Raw genomic sequence first — 16795 nt, forward strand, 5'->3', positions numbered from 1 at the left:
TTGAACTAAGCTAACTCAGGGGAGAGCAGGGAACAAACTTAGTGCCTCTACTCCATCAGCCTCTATTTATAGGATATGATGTTATATCAAGGCAATTTGAAGTGATGGATCCACTGGCATGAATCATGAAAATCCTTATTAGTGCAGTGCTAAATTTAAAGGTTGGTTATTTTTCAAATTCTAGTTCCATCTGTTAAACTCACACTGAATGAACAGTGCTGGGAGCCTGATGAATCCTGATATTGTGAAAGTGTTGGATTGCCAATAGCACCTGCTGTATATAAAAAGCTCTCTGCATTAGGTGCTGAATAAAATACTGACTTCATCATTGCATCAAACATTGTGTGAGGTAACAGCATATGGCAAGAGGGTATTGACCTATGTATTAGTGTATTTCCTGTCTATAACACAGATCACCCACCTCACAATCAATAGCCCCCTTTTGTCACATGTAGGGTACATAGGAACATAGGCTTTTGGAGGAGGTGAGCTGATGAGGTTGAGCTGCAAATCTTGCCAATCATGCTTCACCTCTGAGACAGGAGACTGCAAGTTCAAACCTCACTTCAGACACTTCATCACATAGTCTAGGCCAACAGTATAGAGGGAGCACTGCATTATTGTCAGCGTAATGTTTTCAGATGAGGCTTGAACCATGGATGGATCAACCATTTCAAAACATAGGAAATAAGAAATAGGAGCAGGAGTAGGCCTCAAGCCTGCCCTGCCATTTTATTAGATCATGGTTGATTTGCTGCCAGGCTCAACTCCTCTTTTATGCAGGCTCCGCATTAGTCTCAAGTCATCTACTTTTCAAAGTTCTATCTAGCTCCTCTTTCAACACTTTCAGTGACCTAGCCTCCATAATTCCCTGGGCTAGAAATTTCAACAGATCCACTATCTTCTGAGAGAAAAATTTCCTTTGCATCTCCCTTTGAAATAAGTGTCTGCTTATTCTGTAACTATGATCCCTAGTCTGAGATTCCCTCACTAATGGAATTATCGGTTCAATATCTATCCAGTCAAGCCCCATTAGAATCTTGCATGGTTCAATACGATTGGTGGATATCAAAGATCCCAGAGCATTGTAACCAAGAAGGCTTGCCTTTCACCTGGATTGCCATTGCTGACTCTACAATATTAACATCTCGGGGTGTCCATTCACAAGAAACCCATTCTGTGAGCCATAAATACCACAACTCCAACAGCAGGTCAGAGGCTGTGTAATCTGTGACAAGTAATCGCTTCCATCTCATCCAAATCTTTATCACTGTGTATAGAAAGTACAATTCAGGAGTGAGATAAAATTGAATCGGTGCAGCTCCCATAATGTTTTTTAAAAAGGCACCATTCAGGTGAAAGCAGGCTATGCCACCTAATCGACAATGTTAAACATTCATTCCTCCTACTACTGATGAACTCTAACAGCATTGTGGACCATCTACATGATTCCCAATTCTAACTCACATTGGATCATTCAACAGCATCTTCCAAATCCACAACCTCAAGGACAGCAGGCACCTGGGAACACCACCACCATTGCAAGTTCCTCTCTAATCCCAACACTATCCTGACTTGGAACTATATCACCATTCTTTCAATGTCACTTGGTCCAAAATCCTGGAACTCCCTCCCTAATGGCTCGCCAGTTGAAGAAGATAGCTCATCACACATTCTCAACATCAATGATGGAAGGGTAATAATTGTCAGCCTCAGCAGTGACATAATATGAACAAATAAAAATCAAGAGACGTTCTTCCCAATACTTTGGCTAATGTCATTCCTCAGAGGACATCAGCAAAAACAAATTATCTGTTACTTATCACAGCACTGTTTGGGTGTAAATAGGGAGCTGTATTTCCTATACTGTATCAGTAATATCCTTCAAAAGAGTTACAAAGACCTTTGGAATGACCTGAGCATGTGAAGGGCACTGGAAAATAAAAATCTTTCTCTCCCTCTCCAATTCAGTGATGGAGTACGCTTAAGATCCAACACATGTCCCTATGTTTTAGTGTCCTTATTGTTTAAGAATTGCTGAATTTCTTGCTTCCATTCCTTGTACTTTTCAAAGTGTGGAATGTTGCTGTTGAGGACTGGAACATTTTCTGTTTTGGACAATAACCGTTCATTTCAGAATTCAGCCGACTTCCTGTCAGAGCGTAGTTCCTTTGACACTTCCCTTAACAACATAGGATGGCCACAAAGTCAGCTTGACTCAAAAAGTAGCATTTGAAATGATGAAGGTTGGGAGCTCAATTCCCACTTTTTGGCACATGATCTGGACTAACACTTCAGTACATTTCACTTCTGAATTGGTGCAGCATTGACTAAGGCAGCTGCTTTAGAAGCTGTTTTAAAATAAAACTGGATTATGTAAACAAACTCATCGCTCAAAAATCCATTGCACTATTTGGGAAATAAAAACAGAGAAGTCTCTGGGTCTCCTATTCTACACCAAAGCAAAAAAAAACAGAAATTTGCTGTGACTTTTGCCTTCATAACAACAATTAGCGCACATTAGCTGTGGGATGCTACTGGAGAAATTAAGAACGAAGAGGAGAATGGATGAGAGAGAGAGAGACAGACAGAGAGAGAGAGAGAGAGAGACAGACAGAGACAGAAGAAGGGATGCGGGCAAAGAGGCTTGGGAATTTCATTATCCATCCTGCACAATTTTAGGATTCCTCTAGAAGAGAATAAAATAGAGTAGAATATCCTTCATTATCACATGTACTCAAGTACGGAAGCACAGAAGGACAGTGAAATGTTCACAATGTCACCCCACAAGGTGCCACGCGAAGTATAAAGTACCTAGTTACAGATCATAGGTGCAAATTAGAGAAATAAAGGAAAGAAGTTAATTACTTACAGTTATTCACAGTCTAAGTTAAAATAATGAGAAATAAAGTTAAAAAGATAAGCATCACAGTCTTTCTGTAATGACCTGCTGTAGATCAGTGCAGGGGGCTTCCATAAGTGGTCTGACTGGGCTCAGAAGCCATTGACTCCGGGATTGATCCCCATTCCCACTCCATTCGAGCCTCCAGCCCGTTAGCCGAAAATATTCCTGTGGAAATGATTTGATAATTATAAATTTCTAAGTGCCTGTGTAACATGGCTGAGAATATGCACCACATAGTAGCATGAATTTAAATATTGGCTGTGAGAACACTCAATATGAGTCAGGAAATCAATATTCTCAGTGGCAATATCACAGCAACAACTGAAAGCTTGTTCAAAACTTCTTTGGCACAGCTACTGCTCCCTCCTAAGGCTATGCTTTTGTTCCACCATGTCTTGTGCGGGAATATGAGTTAATCTGATCTTTCTGTTTTGTTTCACAATCAACTGGGGCAACTTTGTTTTGTTCAGTTTGATACTAGCTTTCACAGAAAACACTATGAACCACAATTTACCTACAGTTCCTCTTATTTTAGTCAAGGGAAAAATACAGTGGAACCACAGTATTCCAACAGAATAGAGGAAGCCTTGAGGAGAAGAACGCATTGAAAATTATTAAAAGTTATAGCACAATGTCCAGAAATTATTGATAAGACAGATTAACCCTTTGGATGTTGTCTTTTCCTCAGAAATGGAGAATATACAGATTCCGTCCAAAAAAATACAAGACAAAGGAGGCATAAGAGAAAGGTAGAGTTATAGAATCAGAAATGTGGTCTCTAGTCAGAGTCATACTCACAGGTTAAAATATGGTTCACTAGTATGACTCTGGCCTCTGAGTTAATGAGAGGTTTGAATTCAACTCAAAATGATTGAAGTTTAGGGTTGAAGCGAGGTAAGAAGCAAAAAGCCATGTCAGCAAGCCTCCAGCAGGAGGTGGTGACAGGAAGAGAGGAGACAGAGCAGGGGAAGCTCAGGCAGTCGTACCATGCCCTTCAGCAGCAGTGATCGTAATGGAGGGCAGCTGCAGCGGTTGAATCTAATCTGTCAGGAAAATAAACAGCATCTTTGGGCAAAGGAGGGCTCATGGGAAGAAGCAGCAGACAGGGGATTTCTCAACTCAATGTAAAGGCTTTATTCCATGTACATATCATATATATTTCCTTGTTTAACCTTAGTTTTCCTCCATGTTTATAATGACCTGACAGCAGTGGAATGAAGGATCCTTGCCACATGATCTTTGGGCCATCTGTATGCTCAGACCTCCAGTTATATCTCTTGTCTTTGCAACAGAAGTTCACAACATAGGGAATTTGCCTGGCTGAGATGACGAGGAAGGTGACTGGAAATGCCCAATAATCTGATGACTGAAGACTGGATTGAGGATGTATAGCTAGTTATGGCAGCTCAGAACCTAAAGGCAAGTGTACAGGAATGGAACATCCTTGTGTAACAGCAGATAGTTTGGGAAATACTGGGAAGGAATGCAGATGTTGAAAGAAGTTTGCAGCAGTTGTTTGAGGTACGGACAGGGGCGCTTAGGGACAGTAGTGGCCTGTCACAGCTATTGCAGAAGTTTAATGGGTACATGCAAGCCAAAGGGGAGGACCTGGTTTCATATTCCTGAAGATGAAGTTGTTCAAACACATTATTCTCCTGATTCACCCTTAAAGTCCACCAGGAACAGGCAGCTGAAGGACCACCCAGCAAGAACAGTGAAGGATGGGAACACCCAGATGGAATTGAGGAGGCTTAATGGTGCCAAAGCTCAATGTTTTTTTTTATGGGGACTTGGTTAACTCAGTTGGCTGGACAGCTGGTTTGTGATGCAGAGTAATGCCAACAGCACATGTTCAATTCCCATGCCAACTGAGGCTACCATGCAGGGTTCTCCTTCTCAACCTCTCTCCTTGCCTCAGGCATGGTGACCCTCAGTATAAACTGGTCATCTCTCTCTAATGTGAGAGTAGCCCCATGGTTTGGTAAGATTATGGTGACTTTATCCTTATCTTTCTTTGAACCGTGGCATCACATAAGCCAAAGATTGTGTAAGATAGGATAATACGTCAGGTAGATAAAATAGTGAAGGAGACATTTGCGATAATTACCTTTATTAGCTGAAGAATAGAGTTTAAGAGCTGGGAGATTATGCTGGAACTGTATAAAAGTTTGGCTAGGCCACAGCCAGGGTATTGCCTGCAGTTCTGGACTCCACATGAAAGGAGAGATGTGATTGCACTGGAGAGGATGCAAAGAAAAACTACCAGGATGGTGCCTGGGCTGGAGAGTTTTAATTATGAGATTGGACAGATTGGGGTTGTTTTTTTTCTTGAAAAAGAGGAGATGGCGGTGAGGGGGTCGGGGGGAGGTGGTGGAGAGGAAACATGACTGAGAAATATAAAATTATGAAGGGTATAGACAGGGCAGACAGGAAGAAATGTTTCCTTTGGTGGATAGATAAATGATTAGGGATATTGATTTAAGGTAAGTAGCAGGAGGGTTAGAGAGGATTTGAGAAAACATATTTTCACACAGAGGGTGAACTCACTGGCTGAAAGAGTGATACATGCAGAAATCCTCATAACATTTGAAAAAATATTGAGATGTGCACTTGTGCTGTCAAAAACAAGGTGATGGGCTAAATGCTAGAAAGTGGGATTAGAATAGTTGGGAGGTTGCTTTTGATTTGATGGGCCGAAGGGTGTTTTTCTGTGCTATAGGGCTTTATAGCTCTATGACTAGGAAAAGGTTACTAAATGGGAGGTGATTTTTTTGTGTAGTCAGGGATGTAAATACAGGTTGAAGAGGTGGATGAATAGGCTGCTGCACAATGAACACCAGACTAGTCTATATTGTCCTATCTCTACATTCCACCTCGCGGCCAATACTGCATGAGGAATGTGACAAAGAGGTTGATCATAGAACATAGAACATTACAGTGCAGTACAGGCCCTTTGGTCCTCGATGTTGTGTTGAACTGTGGAACCAATCTAAAACCCATCTAACATACACTATTCCATTCTCATCCATATGCCTATCCAATGACCATTTAAATGCCCTTAAAGTTGGCGAGTCTACTATTGTTGTAGACAGTGCGTTCCACATCTCTACTACTCTCTGAGTAAAGGAAGTACCTCTGACATCTCTCCTATAACTATAACCACTCAATTTAAAGCTATGTCCCCTCATGCGAGCCAGCGGCATCTGAGGAAAAAAGCTCTCACTGTCCAACCTATCTAACTCTCTGATTATCCTTATGTCTCAAGTAAGTCACCTCTCAACCTTCTTCTCTGACGAAAACAGCCTCAAGTCCCTCAGCTTTTCCTTTTAAGACCTTCCCTCCACATCAGGCAACTTCCTAGTAAGTCAACTCTGAACTCTTTCAAGCTTCCACATCCTCCCTATAATGCAGCGACCAGAACTGCATGCAGTACTCCAAATGTGGCCACACCAGAGTTTTGTACAGCTGCAACATGATCTCATGGTTCCAAAACTCAGTCCCTTTACCAATAAAAGCTAACATACCGTATGCCATCTTAACAACCCTGTCAACCTGGGTGGCAACTTTCAAGGATCTATGTATCTGGACACTGATAACTCTCTGCTCATCTACACTACCAAGAATCTTATCATTAGCCCAGTACTATGCAATCCTGTTACTCCTTCCAAAGTGAATCACCTCACACTTTTCAACATTAAGCTCCATTTTCCACCTCTCAGCCCAGCTCTGCAGTTTATCTATGTCTCTCTGTAACCTTCAACATCATTCATCGCTGTCCATAACACTACCAAAATTAGTGTCATCCGCTAATTTACTAATCCATCCTTCTATGCCCTCATCCAAGTCATTTATAAAAATGACAAAAAACAGTGGACCAAAAACAGATCCTTGCGGGATCCAACGAGTAACTGAACTCCAGGACGAATATTCTCAATCAACCACAACCCTCTGTCTTCTTTCAGCAGCAAATTTCTGATCCAAACCGCTAAGTCACCCTCAATCCCATGTCTCTGTATTTTGTGCAAAAGCCTACCATGGGAAACTTTATCAAATGCCTTACTGAAATCCATTAAACCACTTCAACTGCTTTACCCTCATCCAGCTGTGTGGTCACCTTCTCAAAGAACTCAATAAGGTTTGTGAGGCACAACCTAACCTTCACAAAACCGTGTTGACTATCCCTTATCAACGTATTCCTATCTGGATGATTATAAATCCTACCTCTTGTAACACTTTCCAACACTTCATCCACAACTGAAGTAAGGCTCACAGGTAGATAATTTCCAGGATGGTCTCTACTCTCCTTCTTGAACAAAGGAACAACATTTGTTATTCTCCAGTCTTCTGGCACTATTTGTTGGATGAAGAGCTGGGCACGTCAAACAACACTGCCCTCAACAACCGCAATTATCATTGCTGTAAGGCACAGAGACCCCAAGCAGTACAATAGTCTCCGATGCTCACCAGATATTAAGACCATTAGGCTTTCCATTGAGAGCTAGATTGAACGTGGGGTCCAGACATGGTGGAGAAAGGTATGAGTGGTGGTGTGATTCCTTCAGGATGAGGCTCAATTTATAAGGAATGACTGGAGGAAATGGCTCTCTCCTCATTTCAAAGGCATTGACGAGTGGAAGGGACCCAGACAAAGGCAGCTTGGCTTTACTCTTACCGAGTACAGCAAAACCTTCAGCAAAGGTGATGATGACATTAGGCATTGTGACCTGGTTAGCCACAGGACTGTGCCTGATGATTACTGTCCAGTAATGATTCCTTACCACCCGATCCCACCCAATCATTGGGAGGAAGTCCGAGGCTACTTGCAGAAATCTCTAAGTGAGCTAACAGCTGAAAGTCATCTGTTTCTTACACCCCTCTACACCCCTCTCCATGGTCCTAATGAAGAGGAAAGATGAAAAATTGAAGACAGGACATTGGTTAGGCCACTGTTGGAATATTGTGTGCAATTCTTGTCTCCTTTCTATGGAAAGATGTTGTGAAACTTGAAAGGGTTCAGAAAAGATTTGCAAGGATGTTGCTAGGGTTGGAGGATTTGAGCTATAGGGAGAGGCTGAACAGGCTGGGGCTGTTTTCCCTGGAGCGTCGGAGATTGAGGGGTGACCTTATCGAGATTTGAACGTGGCATAAACTAATCAAGATACTCACAATTAATTGGGGAAGCTGAGCATAGGGCCAGGAGAGTCAGGTAACTCTTGACGAAGAAAGCTAACCTCTCTACTGAACTGCTAAATGATAGATCTACTGTGCTCCAATGTGCTGTAGTACCATCTGAATTGCCACTGAAGATGAAGATCTCTATCTAACAAAAATATTTTCTGAACATTTTCATCCATGGGATTACCAAGATGTGCTTTGAATTGACTGTTCAGCAATCAATGCAGATAGAGTCATAGAGCCATAGAGATGTATAGCATGGAACCAGACCCTTCGGTCCAACCTGACCACGCCGACCAGATATCCTAACCCAATCTAGTCCCATCTGCCAGCACCTGGCCCATAACCCTCCAAACCCTTCCTATTCATATACCCATCCAAATGCCTCTTAAATGTTGCAATTGTACCAGCCTCCACCACTTCCTCTTGCAGCTCATTCCATACACGTACCACCCTCTGTGTGAAAAAGTTGCCCCTTAGGTCTCTTTTACATCTTTCCCCTCTCACCCTAAACCTATGCCATCTAGTTCTGGAGTCCTCGACCCCAGAGAAAAAACTTTTCCTATTTACCATATCTATGCCCCTCATAATTTTATAAACCTCTTTGTTTTAATTAGCAATGGGTAAATGATTACAATGAATGGGCAAGAAACTGGAGTTGGGGCCAAGATGAGATTAGTTAAGGTTATACTAATTGGAGAAGTTAGATAGGAATACAGGTCGTTCTGCAATAATGCAACAGTTGTGTTCCTCAGCAACCTTATGTGATAGAAAATCACATGATGCAAAGCTGCTATATAAAATCATGCTGTGGAAAATCACCAGACCAATTCAGTAGAAAGTTTCCATTTGCCAAACAATGTCCACAATTTGATAGTCAAGTTATAGCCAATTTGCTCTGACGAAGCTTCCGTTATGCAGAACGACCTGTAGGCCAAATTGCCTACTCCCACTACTAGTTATGCTCCAAAGTTTTTAAATGCTTGAGGAACTATACCAGGGTTATATTGGGATCACCAGCTGGAATTAGTGGAGAGACTCCATACCCATCTGTGTGAACCTTGCATTCATAGACTGGAGAAACAAGAGTACTGACACCCATCACATTCTCCATTTGTTTGTGAAAATATATTCAGTTTTGATGGGAAATCTCAAAGAAATTGCCTATCACTTCCTTAAATTTATTCAGTTTCCAGTATCCACTGCACTCTGGAGTACTGAATTCTCCCTATGCGAGAATTAATTCTTCTTCATTGTTATTTTAAACCTGCCATTCCTTAGCCTAAAATTATGACCTATTGTTCTAGTCATCCTCACAAGGGAAAACAGTCTTTCTGCTTTGAATTCCCTTATAAACCTCAATGAGATCTTGGCTGATGCTTCTAAAATTGAGTAAGTATAGACCTAAACTGTTCAATCACCCCTCATAAGACATGTCTTCCATCTATGAAGTCAAACTGGTGAACCTTCTCTGAACTGTCCTCAATGCATTAACATATTTCCTCAAGTAAGGGAACCAAAACTATGCACAGTGCTCTAGATGTGGGCTCACCAATGTCTTTGTGAACATCTTCCTGAAGTGAATGTGGTATGACGAATTGTTTGTCATACACTAGAAAGTCCTACACAAACAAGAAGTTCTTTCAATACTCAAAATATCTTTTCACGGCCAAACTCAGAAATTTTTGGTCCAGTCAATCTCTGGCTCAATGCGAATATTTCACATATTTCGTGGCATATTTCATCCTGCTTCTGGTCATTTACCACTGTGGACTGAGTATATGACTCAGTTTCCTGCTCAAACTCAATGCCATGCTTGCTAAGGTTGTTCACTGTGTCCACTGTCATTTGCAGTTTTCCTTAAAATGCATTGCTTTATAGGTGACCCTCAGGAGATCTCTATATTCTTGCAGGCATCCTTTCTCGTTTTATTTCTCACCTATCAGATAGACTAAAGGTTTGTGATCCTTTTCTCTAACTACTTTCAGACCAAGGATGTATTCTTGCAAGGCTGTATAGCTAAGACATCCTCCTTGTCAATTATGCCATTCTGTGCCCAATAATGTTAGTAATGTGTAGTAGATCAGATTACAACACTTGCCTGATTTCTCCTGGAAGACAACTGTTCCCTAGCTTGTACCGGAAGCATCAGCTCATTTGATGCTTGGAAATGGTGGATTATAATTGGATGGGAACTTTTGGATGTGAACTTTTGCTGAATGCTCTTCAAAACATTCTTTTCCTGCCAATTCAACACCACTTTTGTATGATCTTGGGAAGTTATCTAAAACATCTATAGTAATCATCAAATGATGCAAAAATGCCACTAACCGCTTTACGAGTTTGCTGCTTTTCTTTGACTGTGCCCGAGATCATTATCTGCTCTGAAAGTAACTTTTCATGGCAAGTAAAACATTCGCTTTCAGTAACTGCATCCTCACTGTAACGGTGAATCTTCCTTATCCACAATGCTGACAAGGAATTTTAGAGCCTGGTGTCTATTCTATTTACATTTTGACTTCTCAGGTGGCTTTGTACATTAAGAATGGAATCGATTCTGCTGTTTTCCTGTGTCAATGTTGATCTCATCCTCTTAAGATTTCTTTATGTTGCGCATGGAATTCACTTTCACTCACTTCCTAAATAGTTTTCTTGAAAGTAAAATCTTCTTTAGGTTGCAATATATCTGGTAAAGATTCATCAGTGATTCCTACAAACTGTATTTAAGAATTCAAACTAGAAATCACCATCGTTGCATTCCTGAACTAATCTGTATAGATTATTAATTAAATTACTTTGGGATTCCTCTTCTATTAAATCTTGCTCTTTCAAGAATCTCATGTGTTTTGATTTTAAAATAATTATCAAAGTTTTTTAATACTTCTTGAAAAATATCTATTATTTCTTTTACCACTTCATGAGAAATACTTTATCAGTTAAAATGTTATATAAATGCATAATCACTGCATTTATAAATATAGATTTATTTGTTCAGCTTCTGATTTAGCACCTGGTTTGGAAACTATTCTGTATCATAAGAATTATTTTCTCCAAGATATCCAGTTCTGTGCTCTATTTGAACTAATTTCAAAAGTTTGCTGAAGTTTATAATTCTGATGCCATGTCTTCTGAATATGCTTCTATATTTTCTTTTCTTTTGAAGCAAGTCACTTTCAAGTAACAGTCATTCTGCTGCTCTGTGCTGCTTCACTGGAGGGCTTTCCTGCATTTTACAGCCAAAAAGCTGATGCCATTCTTTCTGTAGTTAAAATAGAGGATTCCCAACAATTGTGGGCTTAATAAATGATTCCTGTTTCCTTAACAGATTTACTGAATGAACCTGGCTGACTGCAGCATTAATAATGATACCCACTTCTTTAACAGTTTTCACTGGTGTCTTCTACTCCCCATACCTCTCACCTTTAACTCACTTTTAATGAGGGCTCCGGAGTCTTAATAAAGCATCCTAACATTATTCCATTAAATCAGGGCAATGTAGGTTTCTAACTTACCAGTTTGTCTTTTTAACTCTGCTTTCACTAAATCCCAGGGTTTTCAATCTTGGTTTAAACTGGTTTTGTGGCTCTTGAATTATCCAACTTTGACTGTGCAATGAGGAATCCATTCACTAGAGCTGAGCTGTCTGAACTTTCCTTACTTTTTTATTTCCCAGCATCTGATTTTCAATGTTTGACCTTACACTCCAGAGATTTTAGCTTTACTCACAAAGTTCTGATGTCCATTCACTCTCCAGCTGAACCCCAACTCCTCCTACCGAATAGTGTCACATATTGGAGTCAGTGCCTGACTTGGAGTAATTCATTTCCCATCTCTATGCAGTTCTTGCCTATCTTTTGCTGTGACACATCTCTTACCAGGTCTGAAATGCTTTTCCTATTGATTGCAGGTTCTTCCTTGTCGAATTTTGCTGAAAGGGTTTTGTTTTTGTTCTGTGAAGTTTTGTAAAAAGTTCAGCTCTTCTCGGTTTCTAAGTGCTTGAAGAACCAGCTGATTTAAAGCTGAGTCTGAAGACGCTGAAAATCCTTTGGCTCTCTGCCGCTGCCACCAAATTGCATTGGGCAGCAAACCGAAATCCACTTCCTCTGTTTACCATATCATATGTGTTGCTAAACTGAGGCTGCACATCACCATGTACCTCTTGACATAGCAGGATCAGCTTTTTTTTTGCGTTTTAGTGGAAAATCATGCTGCTATGGCTAGAAAAGGCTCTTATATTGAACTAGTTAGCAATCAGTTAGACATTACCCTGATACAGAATCACTGGAACCATGAGGAGGATCTTAATGCTGGGTCTTACTTCTCTGAGTCCCTGAAAGCTTCTGCCCAGAAGTCCACATGCCAGCATTATATTGAGTAGTGTTGATGACACTTGCTCATCGGAGTCCCAGATTAGATTAGATTACTTACAGTGTGGAAACAGGCCCTTCGGCCCAACGAGTCCACACCGCCCTGCCGAAGCGCAACCCACCCATACCCCTACATTTACTCCTTACCTAACACTATGGGCAATTTAGCATGGCCAATTCACCTGACCTGCACATCTTTGCGACTGTGGGAGGAAACCGGAGCACCCAGAGGAAACCCACGCAGACACGGTGAGAACGTGCAAACTCCACACAGTCAGTCGCCTGAGGCGGGATCTCTATTCCCAGCTCACACTTTCAAAAACTTGTAATACAAATCTTTTTCAAGTTGATGGGTAAAGGAAAAAGTTGAAATGATGGAGCACGCCACATGTCGGCAAGCTCTTGACCAATGTATTTTCATGTTTTTAGCAGGGTGAATGTGAACGAACATGTGTGGGTGCCAAGGGCCCCCAGATGTGCTGACTGAACTGGGAATGAAGCAGAAACTGATTGTTGCAATTAAGATACATTATGAAGCCTAATTAACCCTGATTATCTCTCATTTACAAACAGCCCCTTCTGCCCCATCATGGACAAAAGGAACCACTTAAGATCCCGCGGTTGGATAATTTAATGGAATGTTTATGGTGCTAATTGTGTGTTGTGTTCAGAGTTCTGCAATCAATTCTCTCTTACTCTGGCAACTCCTAATGGTGTGCCTCCAGATTAATTTATTAAGTAGATGTAATGAACTTGAACTTGGCATGGCACTGAGTACTTGTAACGCCTGCACTTACACTTACCTTTCAATGTGTGGGCAATTAGAGACCGAAATGGTGGTTGGGGGAGGAAGAGGAGGGGTGAAATAGCATTGGGGGGGAGGAGTTTTGGAAGGATGTTGGGAAAGCAAAGGAGGGAATGCCTGGTGAAGGGAGACAGCATATCAGAAGGGGAAGAAGTGAAGCAGCAGAACAGCATAACATAGGAAGGGAGATGCAACGGAAATGAAGACAACAGAAACTAGAGAAAAAGTGCATGAAGTGAAATAGAATCAGAAAAGAGAAGCTAAAAAGAGAAGCAATTTTATTGCGCAATGACAATAACAGAATAGAACAAGACAGGAAAGTTTTGATCGATAAGTTGTGTTTGTTGAAGATATTGTATAGAATTTGACGTAATTGACAATCAGTTGGATATGTTTGTGTTTGATGATGTTTTATGGAATTTGACATAATTGACCATCAGTTGTATTTCCGATTATTGTGAAATAGATTCAGAATCCTCAATCCCATTTATTTTCTTTAAACCAAGAAGTGATGATGAAGGATATTGTTCAATGCAGGACCCCGAAAAGAAATAATTAATCTACATTTATGTAGCACCTTATCCTCAAGTTTAAAAATGTTGGACAGAGAAATTCCATCGAATAACACAAGCCTTGCAACACAGTAACAGGCCATTCAGCCCAGCATTCCTACACCGGTGTTAATGCTTTAAATAAGCTTCTTTGCACTCTTCATTTTATCCTATGAACATAACATCAGTTTCTTGTTCCCTCAGTTGTTCATCTAGCTTTGCTGTAAATGCTTTTATGCTATTTTCCTCAATTAGTCCTATGTAGCTCTCACCACTTCCTTGATTAAGAAGTTTCTGCTAAACGTTTTTGTAACGACCTTTTATTTACGGCCCCTAGTTTCAGCAATATGTCGGCAGAGTTGTGAAGGGATTTTATAAGCAATACAAGAAGAGAAAATTGCACAGTTGGTTGGATTTGAATGTCGTTGCTGTGAGTGAGTGGACACGATTTAATCTGCTCGAATTAATATTCCAACTTGCTCTTAGCATTAACTTACTCATCTTGTTTCGGGAATGTATGTTGTGAGGAAGATGTCAAGTGGTTTCAGGAGGATTTGGATCACCTCAGTGAATGATTAAAAATATGGTAAAGAGAATACAATGTGGAAAAATGTGAGGATATCCATTTTAGTACAAGAATCAGATATAATGGGAGGTTAGAAAGTCTAGATGTACAAAAGGACCTGGGTGTCCTTATCGATAAAGTGCTGAAGGTTAACATGTAGGTGGAACAAGCTAATTAGAAGGCTAATGCAATGCTAACCCTAATTGCAAGAAGCTTTGAGAACAGAAGTTGAGAGTCTTACTTCAGCTAGGCTCGAGCCTGGTTAGACAATGCCTGGAATACTGCGCGCAATTTTATTTTCCTATCGCAGGGAAGATATTACAGCCATAGAGGGAGTGCAACAGAGAGCCACCAGACTTGTTGCCAAACACAGTGGGATTGTGCTATGAACAGGCATTGGGGAAGCTGGGTCTGTATTCTCCAGAGTTATGAATAATGAGAGCAGATCTCATTGAAATTTACAAAATGCTTTAAGATGGACAGGGTAGATGCAGATAAGATGTTGACTCTCCTGCTCCTTGGATGCTGCCTGACCTGCTGTGCTTTTCCAGCACCACACTCTCAACTCTGATTTCCAGTGTCTGCCGTCCGTACTTTCTCCTCCCTGTTTTGTATGTAACAGGCTGTGAAATGAAATTAATAATCTGAGTGCTGCAGTTACATTTTCCACTTTTAGAAGATTCTAGTGTTGTGGAATCTGTTTTTAGTGTGGGAACATTGGTTGTTGAGTCAATTTGTAAAAAGACTGGTCTAATCTTTGGGCGGCACGGTGGCACAATGGTTAGGTTCAATTCCCGCCTCAGGCGACTGACTGTGTGGAGTTTGCACATTCTCCCTGTATCTGCGTGGGTTCCTTCCAGGTGCTCCGGTTTCCTCCCAAAGTACAAAAATGTGCAGGTTTGAATTGGCCGTGCTAAATTGCCCATAGTGTTAGGTGAAGAGGTAAATGTAGGGGAATGGGTCTGGGTGGGTTGCTCTTCGGAGGGTCGATGTGGACTTGTTGGGCCGAAGGGCCTGTTTCCACACTAAGTAATCTAATCTAAATACCTGAACTTAACAGATGGGCAAATTCTAGCACAGGGCCTTTTGGGTGTAAGGGAGCAATTGACTATTATTCCTTTCTGGGTAAAAACAATGACTGCAGATGCTGGAAACCAGATTCTGGATTAGTGGTGCTGGAAGAGCACAGCAGTTCAGGCAGCAACCAAGTAGCTTCGAAATCGACGTTTTGGGCAAAAGCCCTTCATCAGGAATAAATGCAGTGAAATTGAAGCGTGGAGAGATAAGCTAGAGGAGGGTGGGGGTGGGGAGAAAGTAGCATAGAGTACAATGGGTGAGAGGGGGAGGGGGTGATGGTGACAGGTCAAGGAGCAGAGGGTGGAGTGGATAGGTGGAAAAGAAGATAGGCAGGTAGGACAAGTCCGGACAAGTCATGGGGACAGTGCTGAGCTGGAAGTTCAGAACTAGGGTGAGGTGGGGGAAGGGGAAATGAGGAAACTGTTGAAGTCCACATTGATGCCCTGGGGTTGAAGTGTTCCGAGGCGGAAGATGAGGCGTTCTTCCTCCAGGCGTCTGGTGGTGAGGGAGCGGCGGTGAAGGAGGCCCAGGACCTCCATGTCCTCAGCAGAGTGGGAGGGGGAGTTGAAATGTTGGGCCACGGGGTGGTGTGGTTGATTGGTGTGGGTGTCCCGGAGATGTTCCCTAAAGCACTCTGCTAGGAGGCGCCTAGTCTCCCCAGTGTAGAGGAGACCGCATCGGGAGCAACGGATACAATAAATGATATTGGTGGATGTGCAAGTAAAACTTTGATGGATGTGGAAGGCTCCTTTAGGGCCTTGGATAGAGGTGAGGGAGGAGGTATGGGCGCAGGTTTTACAGTTCCTGCGGTGGCAGGTGAAAGTGCCAGGATTGGAGGGTGGGTTGTAGGGGAGCGTGGACCTGACCAGGTAGTCGCGGAGGGAATGGTCTTTGCGGAAGGCGGAAAGGGGTGGGGAGGGAAACATATCCCTGGTAGTGGGGTCTGTTTGGAGGTGGCGGAAATGTCGGTGGATGATTTGGTTTATGCGAAGGTTGGTAGGGTGGAAGGTGAGCACCAGGGGCGTTCTGTCCTTGTTACGGTTGGAGGGGTGGAGTCTGAGGGCAGAGGTGTGGGATGTAGATGAGATGTGTTGGAGGGCATCTTTAACCATGTGGGAAGGGAAATTGTGGTCTCTCAAGAAGGAGGCCATCTGGTGTGTTCTGTGGTGGAACTGGTCCTCCTGGGAGCAGATCCGGCGGAGGCGGAGGAATTGGGAATACGGGAAGGCATTTTTGCAAGAGGTAGGGTGGGAAGAGGTGTAATCCAGGTAGCTGTGGGAGTCGGTGGGTTTGTAAAAAATATCAGTGTCAAGTCGGTCGTCATTAATAGAGATGGAGAGGTCCAGGAAG

This window comes from Chiloscyllium punctatum, chromosome 24, assembly GCF_047496795.1.
Source record: "Chiloscyllium punctatum isolate Juve2018m chromosome 24, sChiPun1.3, whole genome shotgun sequence".
Classification (NCBI taxonomy): domain Eukaryota; kingdom Metazoa; phylum Chordata; class Chondrichthyes; order Orectolobiformes; family Hemiscylliidae; genus Chiloscyllium; species Chiloscyllium punctatum.